This window comes from Ascaphus truei, chromosome 2, assembly GCF_040206685.1.
Source record: "Ascaphus truei isolate aAscTru1 chromosome 2, aAscTru1.hap1, whole genome shotgun sequence".
Classification (NCBI taxonomy): Eukaryota; Metazoa; Chordata; class Amphibia; order Anura; family Ascaphidae; genus Ascaphus; species Ascaphus truei.
In genome coordinates, this window is record NC_134484.1 from 483883693 (window position 1) to 483899441 (window position 15749).

Genomic DNA, 15749 nt, shown 5'->3' on the forward strand with positions numbered 1-15749 from the left:
CTGCACAGCTTAAGCAGGTGGTAATGTGGAATGCCGACCCGACCCGTTGTAGTTGGGTGGAGATAGAGACTCAATGTGCCAAAATGCCTTCTCTGCAAGCCTGCCTCTGGAGCCTGGACAGAGGGGAGGGACATACACACAACCTGAAACTTCAGGCCTCCCGATTCACATGGGATGTGTGGTTACGTTGCAAATACAAATATGGCCTTACTACTAAAAACTCCCAATTGACCCCTATTTTTAACAATCCAAAGTTCCCCCCGGGATGTGGATCTAAACTGTTCGAACAATACCGCACGAGGGGTATAGAGGCGATTGCGGATTTTCTGAGCCTGGGGAGGCCTCTGAGTTTCCAAGAATTAAGGACCAAATATCAAATCAGACAATTGGACACATTCAAATATCTTCAAATTAGAAACTTTATTAGAACAACTTGCCCTCTCCCAGAATACCCCACTCTCACAACGTTCGAACTTCTCTGCGAGACAAAGACCCACCAGAAAGGTCTCATCTCAGAGATATACGGGGCACTAGAACGCTCCTCGACCCCAAAAGAGCACGACTATATGCTCAAATGGGCAGCTGACCTGAACTTACATATAGACAGAGAGACTTGGGAAGAAATCTGGGAGACAGCCTCGGAGACCTCCCTATGTACTACAATAAAGGAAAACATTTATAAAATTATGTTCGGCTGGTATCTTACCCCAGCCCGATTAAACCAAATCTATCCTCTGGCTTCAGATCTATGTTGGAGAGGCTGTGGTCATAGAGGGGACATGGTCCACATCTGATGGTCCTGTCCAGAAATTGTAAAGTACTGGGCCAAGGTCCAAATTTTAATAAAAGAGGTCACCGACCTGGAAGTGCCTATTGAACCACTGACCTACCTGCTGGCGGCACCACTGAAAGACATTGTCCGACCAGTCAGGAAATTGATATCCTTCATTTTTACTGCGGCTCGTTGCTGTATTGCGGCCTCCTGGAGGAAAACAACTACGCCGGCACTGGGAACGATTAGAAAAAGAGTCGACGAGGTGATGATCATGGAACGGCTCACCGCCATCGTTCGACAAAAACTGCCGGCCCACGAGGAAATCTGGGACCCATGGTCCTCCAAAACTAGGGCCAGACAGCCAATCCCTGCGCCCCAAAGCCCCGACACCCCTCCATAGGCGATCAACCAATGCTCTATAGCTCACACCCCCAGACAGTCAGACGCCCCCCCCCCACCCCATTCCCCCCTCTCCTCTCCCCCACCACCCTCCCAGTCCCCCTCTGCCTTCCCTCCCTGAAGGCTTCCCCCCCCTTTTCTACGGACAACGGCGGTTGTCCTTCTGCTCCCCCCCCCCGAAAAAAAAACTGTGGATTGGAAAATGTTAGGCGTTATAGTACAATACCACTGCATGTTTAACTGAATGCCTAATAAAATTGTTTGGAAAAAATAAATAAAAATAAACAAGTTTAAAAAGCAGGGGTCCCAGTACCGATCCCTGAGGTACTCCACTCACGACTTTAGCCCAACCTGAAAAAGTTCCATTTATGACAACCCTCTGTTGTCTGTCCTTTAACCAGTTTTCAATCCAGGTGCATATATTATTACTGAGTCCAACTTTCTTTATTTTGTACACCAACCTCTTGTGTGAAACCGTATCAAAAGCCTTTGCAAAATCTAAGTAGACCACATCAACTGCATTACCCTGGTCTACATTCCTACTTACCGCCTCAAAGAAACAAATAAGGTTAGTTTGGCAAGATCTATCCTTCATAAATCCATGCTGACTATTACTAATAATTTTGTTTTCCATTAGGTATTCCTGAATATTATCCCGTATTAAACCTTCAAGTAGTTTCCCTACTATTGAAGTCAGGCTTACAGGTCTGTAATTTCCCAGTTGTGATCTAGCTCCCTTTTTAAAAATAGGCACCACATCTGCTTTACGCCAATCTTGTAGTACTGAGCCTGTGGAAATTGAGTCCTTGAATATTAAATATAATGGTTTGGCTATTACTGAGCTTAACTCCTTGAGATCTCTTGGATGTATGCCATCAGGGCCAGGTGCCTTATTTACTTTAATTTTTTCAAGTGTCGCTTATGAACCTCTTCCTCAGTTAACCAATTGTTCATTAATATGGAGGTTGTGGCTTCCTCCTGCGGCACTACTATTGAACTTGATTTCTTCCCTGGTAAACACAGAGGCAAAGAATTTGTTTAATACCTCAGCTTTTTCCTTATCTCCAATAATCTGCCTACCCATCTCACACTGAAAGGGTGCTATATTTTCTTTTCTCATTTTTTTTGCTTATTAAGGTAAGAACATTTGTAGGGTTGACCTTACTTTCTATTGCAATCCTTTTTTCATTATCCATTTTTGCTAATTTGATTGCCCTTTTGCAATTTTTCTTACATTCCTTATAATTCTGATACGATGTCTCTATTAATTCTCTAACTCCTACAAATATAAATCTTGAGTCCTTTAACTCCTTATGTATTAGTTAAATAATACTTGGAGAGAACACTCTTCCATGGAAAAGGGAGATCACGAAAGATTGTGTAATAGGAATGACGTTTCATATATTAACATACTGTAAGCTGGATGATGTTGTCATTCATGATATCTGATACTATGCATCTGTTCACCCCATCAGCTATACGATAGCTGCGATTGCCAGATCAATGTTTATTGTTAGTTAATTAAATATTAATGAGAATATATATATATATATATATATATATATATATATATATATATATATATATATATATATATATATATATATATATATATATATATATATACACACAACAGATAAGAGAAAAATGGCGCCAACCTAACCACTATATAAAAATACAGAAAATAAAAAGCACCTACTGTATACTATACACGGTGGAAAAAATTATAAAAATACATAACCAATGCAATAAAAATAATATAAAAAATGACAGATGGAAAGTCCAGAAAAATATATATAAATAAAAAATACAAATCCTAAAAGATGCTCCAATTGCTATCCAAAAAAGTCTCTGCAGCCCGAGTGAAGGGAACACCACTTCCTTGAAGATATCTACAAAAAACACATAAAAAACAGGCGCACTCATAGCGTAAAATTGTATAACAATATATTAATGGAGTAAAGGACTTTTAAAATTGCACACTCACAAGCGTAGCTTAATAAAAAGCATTTTTGAGTAAAACTCAGCCAGCCAGACGCAGGGACCCGGTAAGGAACACTTCCGTGTGATCCACTGCAGTAGCCCATCTGAAAACTTCCGGAGACCGGAAAGCACGAGGGACGCCGTGTTGTGGAGGTGCATTGTCCAGTTTTATTTACTTTCACTCACTAGTTTGATACAGCTATCCTTGCTGTGTTACTAGCATTCTTTCCAGCCGTTCAGCCCGTTCTGTTACTGTGAACTCTCTCCGGCTGATTTTGCTGACGTCACAGAGTTCTCGCGATACCTGGACTTGAGAACTCATTGTGCGACGCCGGAGCAAGAGGCAGGCGGCGTCCCTCGTGCTTTCCGGTCTCCGGAAGTTTTCAGAGGGGCTACTGCAGTGGATCTACACCGGACATCACACGGAAGTGTTCTTACCGGGTCCCTGCGTCTGGCTGGCTGAGTTTTACTCAAAAATGCTTTTTATTAAGCTACGCTTGTGAGTGTGCAATTTTAAAAGTCCTTTACTCCATAAATATATTGTTATACAATTTTACGCTATGAGTGCGCCTGTTTTTTCTGTGTTTTTGTAGAGATATATATATATATATATATATATAATGCTCATGTCAACACACTCCTGACGAAGCCAGAACAGTTTCACTGGGCGAAACGCTTAGAGTGCTTTTTGGACTTGGAGGCGATCCGTACCAAACCATCCCCACAGCGAGGGGTGACGTCAGACGCTCCGACGGAGCACAGGCATCTCCGCAAAGATCCCACCAGCAGTGGTAGACAAGCAAACTGAAGGGAAGCAGTGAGCGATATCGCGGTGCGGTAGCCCTGTTAATCACTATTGCGTGATACAAATTATATTATTTTATTGCACAATTATAAAGACATTATTTACTTTATTGATCTGTGCTATGTAGTTCTTCTATCTCTCCACACATTTCATCCTACCACCGTCTGTGCTATTGGATGGGAGTCCTGACCAGCACACATCCACCGATTACCACGGGCAGCAGCCCTTCTTGCAAGTGCCTGTTATTCTTCTGTATCCTGTGAGTAGGCTGTACATACGAGCCAAGAATACATATTGTTCCTTATCCCAGGCACTCCAAACATCTGCACTTAAATTGTTGGTCTTCTTTTCCCTTATATGCTCCCCCTGGTTTGTTTGAGAGATGTGTGTGTGTGTGTGTGTGTGTGTGTGTGTGTGTGTGTGTGTGTGTGTGTGTGTGTGTGTGTGTGTGTGTGTGTGTGTGTGTGTGTGTGTGTGTGTGTGTGTGTGTGTGTGTGTGTGTGTGTGTGTGTGTGTGTGTGTGTGTGTGTGTGTGATAAAGAGACATAGAGATGACATAGAGATGACATAGACTGATATACCCGGCGTTGCCCGGGATGTAAATCCGTAATAGGTAGCATTATTTATAAATAGGGGAACAATAGGATGACTATTTGGTGGAAAGGCTGTATAATAATGTTGAAAAGAAACATGGAAGAAAATGTAATACGATGTTGTTTAAAAATGGTTTATTGTAAACACACCACAGTACAATGTATATTTTGGTGACATTAGTGATGTAAAAATGTGAGGTGTGTCCCCCGCTATGGTGTGAGTGGGTGTGAGGCGGCGGGTGTCTGGTGAGTGCGGGCGGCGGGTGGGTGTGAAGCGGGAGGCGCCGGGTGGGTGGTGAGTGGGTGCAGCGGTTGGTCAGTGATGTCGGTGCGTAGTGGCGGGAGGAGGCAGGGGGGGGGGGGGAAAGGCAGAGGGGGGGGGAGAAGAAGGCAGGGGGGAAGAAGAAGGCAGGGGGGAAAAAGAAGAAGAAGGTGAGGGGGGAAAGGCCGGGGGGGGGAAAGGCAAGGGGGGGGGCAAAAAAGGCAGGGGGGGGGGGGCAAAAAAGGCAGGGGGGGGGGGGGGCAAAGAAGGCAGGGGGGGGGGGGGGCAAAGAAGGCAGGGGGGGGGCAAAGAAGGCAGGGGGGGGCAAAGAAGGCAGGGGGGGGCAAAGAAGGCAGGGGGGGGGGCAAAGAAGGCAGGGGGGGGGCAAAGAAGTCAGGGGGGGGGGCAAAGAAGTCAGGGGGGGGGCAAAGAAGTCAGGGGGGGGGGGCAAAGAAGGCAGGGGGGGGGGCAAAGAAGGCAGGGGGGGCAAAGAAGGCGGGGGGGGAAAGAAGGCAGGGGGGGGAAAGAAGGCAGGGGGGGAAAGAAGGCAGGGGGGGGAAAGAAGGCAGGGGGGGAAAGAAGGCAGGGGGGGGGAAAGAAGGCAGGGGGGGGGAAAGAAGGCAGGGGGGGGAAAGAAGGCGGGGGGGGAAAGAAGGCAGGGGGGGAAAGAAGGCAGGGGGGGGGAAAGAAGGCAGGGGGGGGGGAAAGAAGGCAGGGGGGGGGAAAGAAGGCAGGGGGGGGGAAAGAAGGCAGGGGGGGGGAAAGAAGGCAGGGGGGGGAAAGAAGGCAGGGGGGGGGAAAGAAGGCAGGGGGGGGGAAAGAAGGCAGGGGGGGGGAAAGAAGGCAGGGGGGGGGAAAGAAGGCAGGGGGGGGGAAAGAAGGCAGGGGGGGGGGAAAGAAGGCAGGGGGGGGGGAAAGAAGGCAGGGGGGGGGAAAGAAGGCAGGGGGGGGAAAGAAGGCAGGGGGGGGAAAGAAGGCAGGGGGGGGAAAGAAGGCAGGGGGGGGAAAGAAGGCAGGGGGGGAAGAAGGCAGGGGGGGAAAGAAGGCAGGGGGGGAAAGAAGGCAGGGGGGGGAAAGAAGGCAGGGGGGGAAAGAAGGCAGGGGGGGGAAGAAGGCAGGGGGGGGAAGAAGGCAGGGGGGGGAAAGAAGGCAGGGGGGGGAAAGAAGGCAGGGGGGGGGAAAGAAGGCAGGGGGGGGGAAAGAAGGCAGGGGGGGGGAAAGAAGGCAGGGGGGGGGAAAGAAGGCAGGGGGGGGAAAGAAGGCAGGGGGGGGAAAGAAGGCAGGGGGGGGGAAAGAAGGCAGGGGGGGGGAAAGAAGGCAGGGGGGGGAAAGAAGGCAGGGGGGGGGGGAAGAAGGCAGGGGGGGGAAGAAGGCAGGGGGGGAAAGAAGGCAGGGGGGGAAAGAAGGCAGGGGGGGGGAAAGAAGGCAGGGGGGGGGGGAAAGAAGGCAGGGGGGGGAAAGAAGGCGGGGGGGAAGAAAGCAGGGGGGGAAAGAAGGCAGGGGGGAAAGAAGGCAGGGGGGTCAAAAACGAAGCTGGGGGGGTGGGTCAAAAACGGAGCTGGGGGGGTGGGTCAAGAACGGAGCTGGGGGGGTGGGTCAAGAACGGAGCTGGGGGGGGTGGGTCAAGAACGGAGCTGGGGGGGTGGGTCAAGAACGGAGCTGGGGGGGTGGGTCAAGAACGGAGCTGGGGGGGTGGGTCAAGAACGGAGCTGGGGGGGTGGGTCAAGAACCGAGCTGGGGGGGGTGGGTCAAGAACGGAGCTGGGGGGGTGGGTCAAGAACGGAGCTGGGGGGGTGGGTCAAGAACCGAGCTGGGGGGGTGGGTCAAGAACGGAGCTGGGGGGGTGGGTCAAGAACGGAGCTGGGGGGGTGGGTCAAGAACGGACCTGGGGGGGGGGGTGGGTCAAGAACGGACCTGGGGGGGGGGGGTGGGTCAAGAACGGACCTGGGGGGGGTGGGTCAAGAACGGACCTGGGGGGGGTGGGTCAAGAACGGAGCTGGGGGGGGGAGGGTCAAGAACGGAGCTGGGGGGGGGGGGTGGGTCAAGAACGGAGCTGGGGGGGGGGTGGGTCAAGAACGGAGCTGGGGGGGGTGGGTCAAGAACGGAGCTGGGGGGGGTGGGTCAAGAACGGAGCTGGGGGGGTGGGTCAAGAACGGAGCTGGGGGGTGGGTCAAGAGCGGAGCTGGGGGGTGGGTCAAGAGCGGAGCTGGGGGGTGGGTCAAGAGCGGAGCTGGGTGGGTCAAGAGCGGAGCTGGGGGGGTGGGTCAAGAACAGAGCTGGGGGGGTGGGTCAAGAAAAGAGCTGGGGGGTGGGTCAAGAACAGAGCTGGGGGGTGGGTCAAGAACAGAGCTGGGGGGTGGGTCAAGAACAGAGCTGGGGGGGGGGGGGTCAAGAACAGAGCTGGGGGGGGGGGGGGGTCAAGAACAGAGCTGGGGGGGGGGGGGTCAAGAACAGAGCTGGGGGGGGTCAAGAACAGAGCTGGGGGGGGTCAAGAACAGAGCTGGGGGGGGTCAAGAACAGAGCTGGGGGGGGTCAAAAACAGAGCTGGGGGGGGTCAAAAACAGAGCTGGGGGGGGTCAAAAACAGAGCTGGGGGGGGTCAAAAACAGAGCTGGGGGGGTCAAAAACAGAGCTGGGGGGGGTCAAAAACAGAGCTGGGGGGGTCAAAAACAGAGCTGGGGGGGTCAAAAACAGAGCTGGGGGGGTCAAAAACAGAGCTGGGGGGTCAAAAACAGAGCTGGGGGGGGGTCAAAAACAGAGCTGGGGGGGGTCAAAAACAGAGCTGGGGGGGGTCAAAAACAGAGCTGGGGGGGGTCAAAAACAGAGCTGGGGGGGGTCAAAAACAGAGCTGGGGGGGGCAAAAACTCACAGTCTCAGTTAAGCCTCTCCCCCAGCAGCAACAGCCGACACCACCAATAGGGAGCATTTCCTCACCTCGGGCAGCAGCAGCAGTGTGTTTCTGTATTTCTCCCACACCTGATGAAGGATCCTGAGAGGTTATAAAGTTTAACATTTCAACTACTTGTTGGTCCAATAAAAGGCATCATATCTCTCCTCCCTCTCCCTCCTGTTACTACAAGCAATGTTTCATGGATTCCTACAGCTAATAGTTCTGTATCACGGGATCTTGTACCTTTCTGTTATCTCTGTATATTTGCACCATTTAGAAAATGAGGGGTTAACCCCTTGTATGCTACAGACGTGAGGCACCACATGTTTGGGTTTCTATATGGCGGCGCATACACAGAGACGCAGACACAGCACCCACCTCTATGCCTGGGGTCACCTAGCTCTCTCTCAGCTGTACTTCTGCACTGCAGATTGAGGGAGGGAAGAGGGCTCTGTCCCTCACTTCTACATCTCCAGCTCTGCACAGACCTCCCCCCCCTCTTCTGTCCCAGACACATTATTTAAAACTGGGACATGAGAGAATGCAGCAGATATTTGGGACATCAGAACATACTGTCAGACCAGGACTGTCCCCGGGCAAACGGGTCAGCCTCACACAGAGAAGCTATAGCCCATAACACACACATGATGCTGTCCCCTGTGGTAATGAAGGAGTTAAACTCCAACCAATACTCCCTCAATCTAATTACTTTCTAACTCTATTTAATAACTTTCCCAATCTTATCCTCACTGATTCCTAATGTTAATTCCCAATGTAAAATAACCCCCATTATCTCCCAGTCCCTGTGATACAGGAGGAGTAACCCCCCCAGTGCCAGAGGCTCCCCCTCACTATCAGAGGCTCAGCCTCTCAGGCTCCTGTGTGTAAGGAAGCTCAGAGCAGCACTGGGATAATGTGCACAGGTCACACAAGGGAGGGGAAGGGAGGAGGAGGAAAGCACTTACCCAATAACACAGGCTGAAGATCTCTGTGCAGCAGGGGGTGGGCAATGTGAGGGGGGCACAGGAAAAGGGACTTAGAGGCTGCAGAGCCTATTCCTCAGTGTGTCCCCCCCCTCAGTGCCTGAGATGTGCACTTTATCCCCTCCTCACTGTGTGTGTACTTCCTATGGAGGGTGGGGGGAGCCCCTGTGATCTCTCAGTCCTTCCCTGTGGGAGTGACCTGGATTCCCCCCTCAGGATGTGGGACAGTCTGTGCTCAGGGTCAGTGTTTCCTGCCGGAATCAAACCTCACACACCAGGACATCCTATTCCTATATTCCTATGAGCCTATTCCTCAGTGTCTGTGCCGTGTGTGTAGTGACGTCTGGTGATATACTCTGTGTGCTGTGTCTGGTTAGAGGCGCTCTGGCCCCTCCTTTCCCTCTCTATGGTCCCTCTGCTGCAGCTGGATGTCCTGGTGTGTGAGGTTTGATTCCGGCAGGAAACACTGACCCTGAGCACAGACTGTCCCACATCCTGAGGGGGGAATCCAGGTCACTCCCACAGGGAAGGACTGAGAGATCACAGGGGCTCCCCCCACCCTCCATAGGAAGTACTCACAGTGAGGGGGGGATAAAGTGCACATCTCAGGCACTGAGGGGGGGACACACTGAGGAATAGGCTCTGCAGCCTCTAAGTCCCTTTTCCTGTGCCCCCCTCACATTGCCCCCCCCCCCCCTGCTGCACAGAGACCTTCAGCCTGTGTTATTGGGTAAGTGCTTTCCTCCTCCTCCCTTCCCCTCCCTTGTGTGACCTGTATATTGGTGGATATATGGCTCTTAATAACATTTGCTGCAACAATTTTCAGCCAACCACTTCAATGATGTCACTGTTTCCATGCGATATCTATCAAAATAATGAAACAGAAAATGTGCCTGAAGATTTGGATTTCTAGGTTTTTTACAGACGACTTACAATATTAATGATTAAAAAATGTATTGTATTATGTTTTAGCAGAAATGTTCCCTTTTTTAACATTGGTAGTTCTACTGACATTTATTGTTTATATCTATTTTCATCTAGCATTGCATCGCTAAATGGTGAAATTTGCCCATAGGGGGCGCGAAACATGTGGGAGGAGGAGTTCTGTCATTTTATGTAGTTTTCATTAAAGACTTTTTTTTTTTTTTTCAATGTTTTTATTAGGCATTTAGATAATACAACAGTCCTGACACATATCATGGCCTAACAATTTTCCAAAACATCTTTTTTGGGGGGGGAAAAAGAATGGCAACCTAAGTTGTCAGAGAGAAAGGGGAGTGCCTTTTAAGAGGGAAGGCAGAGAGGGGGGTGGTGTGAGAGATGAGGGGGTGGGAGGGGGGGGGGTTTGGTCGTCCCATTTGGCTGTTGGGGCTTCTCTAGTGAGAACCGTTTGAGTTTTCCCTTATGGAGGAAGGATAGGCCTCGCTCCCACCTGGGTTGGTTGGCGCGCTCTAGTGAGATGGGACCAGGGTTCCCAGATAGCCTCGAAGGCCGGGGTTTTTTGTCTGATGGTGGCTGTAAGCCTCTCCATAATCATCACTTCCCCAATCCTTTTTTTAATCGTGTTTAGCGCAGGCGTAGTTGTTTTCCTCCAGGAGGCCGCAATACAGCATCTCGACGCGGTAAGAATGAAGGATATTAATTTCCTGGTGGGCCCGAACAATATTCGGCATGGGTGCGGCCAACAGGAAGGTCAGTGGTTCAATAGGAACTTCTAGGTCGGTGTCCTCTTTTATCAGAATTTGGACCTTGGCCCAGTATTTCACAATTTCTGGACAGGTCCACCAGATGTGGGCCATGTCCCCTCTATTACCACAGCCTCTCCAACATTGGTCTGAAGCCAGAGGGTAGATCTGGTTTAATCGTGCTGGGGTAAGATACCAGCCAAACATGATCTTATAAATGTTTTCCTTAATTGTGGTGCAAAGGGAAGTTTCTGAGGCTGCCTGCCAGATTTCTTCCCAAGTCTCTCTTTCGATATTAACATTTAGGTCAGCTGACCTTCTGAGCATGTAATCATGCTGTGTGGGGGACGTTGAGCGCATTAATGCATTGTATATATCCGTGATAAGTCCCTTCTGGTAGGTCTTGGCCTCACACAGGTGCTCGAACGTAGTGAGAGTGGGGTATTCTGGTTGAGGGCAGGTAATTCTGACAAAATTTCTAATTTGTAGATATTTGAAGGTGTCCAATTCTGTGATTTTAAATTTGTTCCTCAGTTCTTGGTAGCTCAGGAGCTTCCCTAGGCTCAGTAGGTCGGCAATCGCCTCTATACCCCGTGTGTTAAGGTGGGCGAACAGTTTAGATCCGCATCCTGGCGGGAATTTGGGGTTATTAACGAGGGGGGTGAGTTGTGAGCTTGTGGAGGAGAGGTTATATTTATATTTGCATCTGGACCAGGTGTCCCACGTAAATCGTGAGGCCTGTAGCTTAAGATTGTGTAAGTGGCCATCTCCTCTGACCAGGCTCCAGAGGCAGGCTTGCAGAAAAGGCAATTTGGCACATTGAGTCTCCATTCTTACCCAGCAACATCGGGTCGGGTCTGAGTTCCACATTACTACCTGCCTGAGCTGAGCGGCTAGATAGTATTTATATAGATCAGGTACCCCCATCCCTCCTCTGGATCTAGCGGTCATCAGGACTGATCTGGCGACTCTGGGTCTCTTACCCTGCCATATGAAGTGGAGTAGTCTATTCTGTAAATATTTATGATTGGCGGCCGGGACCTGGATCGGGAGCGTCTGGAAAAGGTACAAAATTCTTGGGAGTATATTCATCTTGGTAGAGATCATCCTCCCGATCCATGAGATCTGATAACCTTCCCACCGATCTAGATCTTTTTTGATCTGGTCCCATAGTTTCGGGTAGTTATCCCTATATAGGTCCCGATAGTGCCTAGATACATTAATTCCCAGATATTTAATGCATGAGGGACACCATCGATAGCTAAAATTTAGTTTAAGGAGCTTGACTACGGGGTCGGGAAGACTAAGATTTAGGGCCTCTGATTTGTCGCTGTTTATTTTATACCCTGATACCTTTCCAAACTCCGTCAGTTCCATCTGGAGGTTGGGGAGGGAAGTTAGGGGTTTGGTCAAGGTCAGGATAATGTCGTCAGCGAATAGGGAAATTTTGTAATGTTCAGTGGCAATGGGGATACCTTGGATGTTCGGATTTTGTCTTATTTTAGTCGCCAGTGGTTCAATCGTGAGAGCGAAAAGGAGAGGGGAGAGGGGGCAACCCTGTCGGGTTCCATTTCTAATGCGGATTTGTTCCGATCCTCCACCTGATTGTCTAACTGAGGCAGATGGATTTTGGTAGAGCGCCTGGACATCCTTCAGGAAAGAGTCCCTGAATCCAAATTTTTTTAATGTTTGGTCTAGAAATAGCCAGTCAATTCTGTCAAATCCCTTCTCTGCATCTAAACTTAGTAACATAGCTTGTGAGTCTGTAAGATGGGCATGGTCAACTAAATTAATGATTTTACGGGTGTTGTTTGAGGCCTGGCGGCCCAGGACAAACCCGACCTGGTCCATGTGTACTAGTCTCGGGAGGATTGGATTAAGTCTGTTCGCCAATATTTTACTATATAGTTTTAGATCGTTGTTCAACAGTGAGATTGGTCTATAGCTTCCACATTGGGTGGGGTCCTTCCCTTCTTTGAGAATTATGGCCAGATTGGCGGACGACATTGAAGATGGGATAGGACTCCCTTCTAGAAATGAGTTGAACAATTGTAATAGGTGGGTGGACAGAATGGGGAGAAACTTCTTGTAATAGGCATTTGTGAAACCATCAGGGCCCGGTGCTTTAGAGATTTTGGAGGCCTTGACTGCTCTTTCTAATTCTTCCGCCGTTATTGTGGCGTTCAGGAGAAGGCTTTCCTCCTCTGTTAATGAGGGGAGGTCGCAATCAGCTAGGTAGTCAATGGTAGCCGATAGCTCCTTCGGGTCGGGGCTAGCAGAGTGAGCCCTTAGGTTGTATAATTTAGAGTAAAATTTAGTAAATTCCTCTGCAATTTTTTTTTCGTTATATAGAAGCTCACCAGCACTACTCCGGATCGCCGTTATTTGTGACCTTTTTTGTATGCCTCGTAACTTGCTAGCAAGAAGTCTGTCGGCCTTGTTCCCTTTATCATAATACCTCTGACCCGTCCATTTAAGAGCTTTTTCTACATTTTCCATTTGAATTATTCTTAAGTCGCTTCTAGCTGAAGTCAACTGTTTATAAATTTTCCGGGAGGGGTTATTTTTATGTTGTTGTTCTAAGCTGATTATTTTGTCTGTTAGCTCTTTGGTTTGTTTGAGTTTAGTTTTTTTCCGATGGGAGGCAATCGAGAGGAAATGTCCTCTGATTGTCGCCTTATGGGCTTCCCACAGGCTTGCTGGAGAGGCGACAGTGCCTGTATTTATCCGGAAATATTCCTTAAGGGATTTTTTGAGCTCCCGTACTGTCTCCGATTGATTCAGTAAGGAGTCGTTAAGTCTCCAGTAATATGAGATTGTTTTCACGAATGGAATGGATAGGGTCATGGTGATAGGAGCATGATCTGACCACGTGATTGGGCCGATGTCTGTGTCTAAGGTGGCTTCTAGAATGTTCTTGGTAGCAAGGAAGTAGTCTATACGGGAATATGTCTGGTGAGGGGCCGAGTAAAAGGTGTAATCCCTTTGCCCCTGATGTTGTGTTCTCCAAATGTCCAAAAGAGAAAAGTCCCCCATAATGTCCTTGAATTTTTTTCCCAGTCTTTGTGACTGGGTGGATTGTTGTCGCCCTGGGAGGCTCGATTTATCTTCCTTGGGATTGAGAGCCATGTTTAGGTCGCCTGCAACAAGTAGCGAAGATAGGTATTGTGGGTCAATTTCATCCAGAACTGTTTTTAAGAAATCTGTCTGGTTCTCGTTTGGGGCATATAGGTTAATAAGGGCGACTGCCGAGCCTGAAAGTGAACCGTAGACCACAATAAATCTTCCCTCTGGGTCTGCCTGGATTTTAGTTAGATTAAATGGGGTACTACATACTACTGTATGAAGAGAAATAGCTCAACGGGTACGCATGCTGAAATGTTTTGGGCGGTTCTTGAGACGTGAAGTGTGTCTCCTGGAGGAAAACAACATCGCCCCCCAACCTCTTAATCTCCTGTAGGGCCAGGCGTCTTTTCCTAGTATTGTGAAGGCCCTTGACATTTTGGGAAACAAACCTTAGTGCTTTTTGATGGGACATTCAGTCTGGTATTAACGTTCGCTGCTTGCAGACTCTGAGTTGAAGTTGAAGCTGGAAAGCCAAATGGAGCGGGGGGTAGGGTGGGAGGGGGTCCGCTGGGATAGGATCAGCGGGGGTGAGAAGGAAGGAAGGTAGACCCTATTGGGGTCTAGAAAGTTTGAAACCGGTCTGACCTACAGGCCGGTTGGGGTGGTTTAAGACCCTAGGGGGCGGGTCCGACGACAGTCTCCAGTAAAGGTGGGCTGGGGAGAGACCCTTAGCTACGGGGAGTTACTTCCGAGACACTTAACTCGGGGGTGTCCCAGTAGGTTGGGCTACTATCCTGTGTGGGCGTTGTGGAGGGTTGGGGGGGGGGAGGGGGTAGGCGCCGGGTGGCCCAGTACTGAGGGTGGGCGGTAGGGGGGGGGGAGGGGGGGGAGGGAGGGGAGTGGGGGCAAATGTACTAGGGGGGAAGGGGGGGAGGGGAGGAGGGGGGGAGAGGGTTCGGGTAGGCGGGGGAGGGGACAGTTCATGAACAGATCCCGCTAAATGTTCACACAGCCCCTATACTGCTTGTCGGGCGAACATTATGTGTACATTGACAGTTCGGTTAGGTGTATACAAGGTTAAGATGAACCTGTGATCTCTGGGGCTCTCTTGGGGCGGTGAGGTTCGGGTGTGTCTCCTCCGGGGAGTGCTCCTTGGGTGGAAAAGAAGGGAGAGGGGGGGGAGAGGGGGGGGAGGGGGGGGGAAGGGGTGTGGGACGTGGGGAGAAGGAGGGATGGGGGGGGGAAATCAGGGGTGTAAGGGGGAGAGAACAGTTCGAACATATTTCCTGCATGACGTTCATTACAAACATTATATCTCGTATCAGGTGGACAGTGTGTATACAGATCCAGACAGTTTGGGTATATGCAATATTAAGCTGAAGCAGCTTGCTCTTGAGCTCCTTTGGAGCGGTGAGATTAAAGTGTGTCTCAACAGGGGGGTGATCCGTGGACGGGGAAGGAGGGGGAGGGGGGGGAGGATTGGTTGTAGGGGTAGGGGGTGGGCTGGGGAGCGGGAGGGGGGGAGGGGGGAATGGGGGGGGGGCTGGGGGGAGGGGGGTTGGGTAAGGGGGGGCCGGAGAGGGGGGGATGGGGGGGGGAGGTGAAGGGGCTTTTCGCGTACATATTCTGCAACAGATACATTTCATGCAATATACCGCATATCAAGCAAACAGAGCGTATGCAGTGCTAGTCTAGTTAGACATATACATATACCTATACATTTCGGAGAGAAAACTATCATCTCTTGCGGAGCAGGAAAGTTCAAGGGTGGCTTAACAAGAGAGTGTTCCGTGACTGTGTAGGTGGGGCAGCTTTTGTAGAGGGGGGGTAGGTACTTGAAGGGAGGGAAGGGGGGAGGGAGGGGGGGAGGAAGGGAGTGAGAAAGGGAAGGGGAGGAAAAAAAAAGGGGGGGGCGAGGGGTGAGGAGGGGAAGGGAGGGAGGGGGGAGTGGAGGTGAAGAGGGAGGAGTAGAGGGGGAGGTGGGGTGAGGGGGGGGGGGAGTTCGGGGTGGGGGGGGCTAGGGGTTGGGAGGTAGGGTAAGGGCCTCGTCTAATAAAGCTAGCTATAGGGGCTGTGGGAGGGGGGAGGGAATGAGAAGGGAGGTAGGGAAGGGATGGGGGGGAGGAGGGGGGGTTAAACGGACTGGTAGCCGCAGCCGCCAGTGCCCCTCCTGTTGCACTCCTCCCGGGAGGTGCACTTGTCCCCTCCCCGGGATTCTGCCGCCCCGGCACTGGGTTCAGTCCCTGATCTCCGGGTGGCTGTACAAGAGCAAGCTGAGCCGTATCCTGAGACTCTGCAAGCCCGGCTTC

At 50.5% G+C, this 15749-nt stretch overlaps 2 protein-coding genes across 11 annotated transcripts in view; one reads left to right on the forward strand and one right to left on the reverse strand.

Moving 5' to 3' along the window:
- The window catches only part of LOC142488043 (uncharacterized), a 444382-nt gene that overhangs the window by 57431 nt on the left and 371202 nt on the right, over positions 1 to 15749 (reverse strand). For 2 of the 9 annotated variants that reach the window (XR_012799389.1, XM_075588392.1), the window contains exons 1-3: positions 8672 to 9076; positions 7686 to 7805; positions 4068 to 4230 (exon numbers count right to left, since the gene is read on the reverse strand). The gene's annotated coding sequence lies outside the window, so the exon portion shown is untranslated. Of the gene's footprint in view, positions 1 to 4067; positions 4231 to 7685; positions 7806 to 8671; positions 9077 to 15749 lie in introns of those variants that run through there. The other 7 variants (XR_012799391.1, XM_075588397.1, XR_012799390.1 and 4 more) reach the window with 5 other exon arrangements.
- The window catches only part of LOC142488046 (uncharacterized), a 65759-nt gene continuing 59163 nt past the window's right edge, over positions 9154 to 15749 (forward strand). For both annotated transcript variants that reach the window (XM_075588402.1, XM_075588405.1), the window contains exon 1: positions 9154 to 9419. The gene's annotated coding sequence lies outside the window, so the exon portion shown is untranslated. The remainder of the gene's footprint in view (positions 9420 to 15749) is intronic.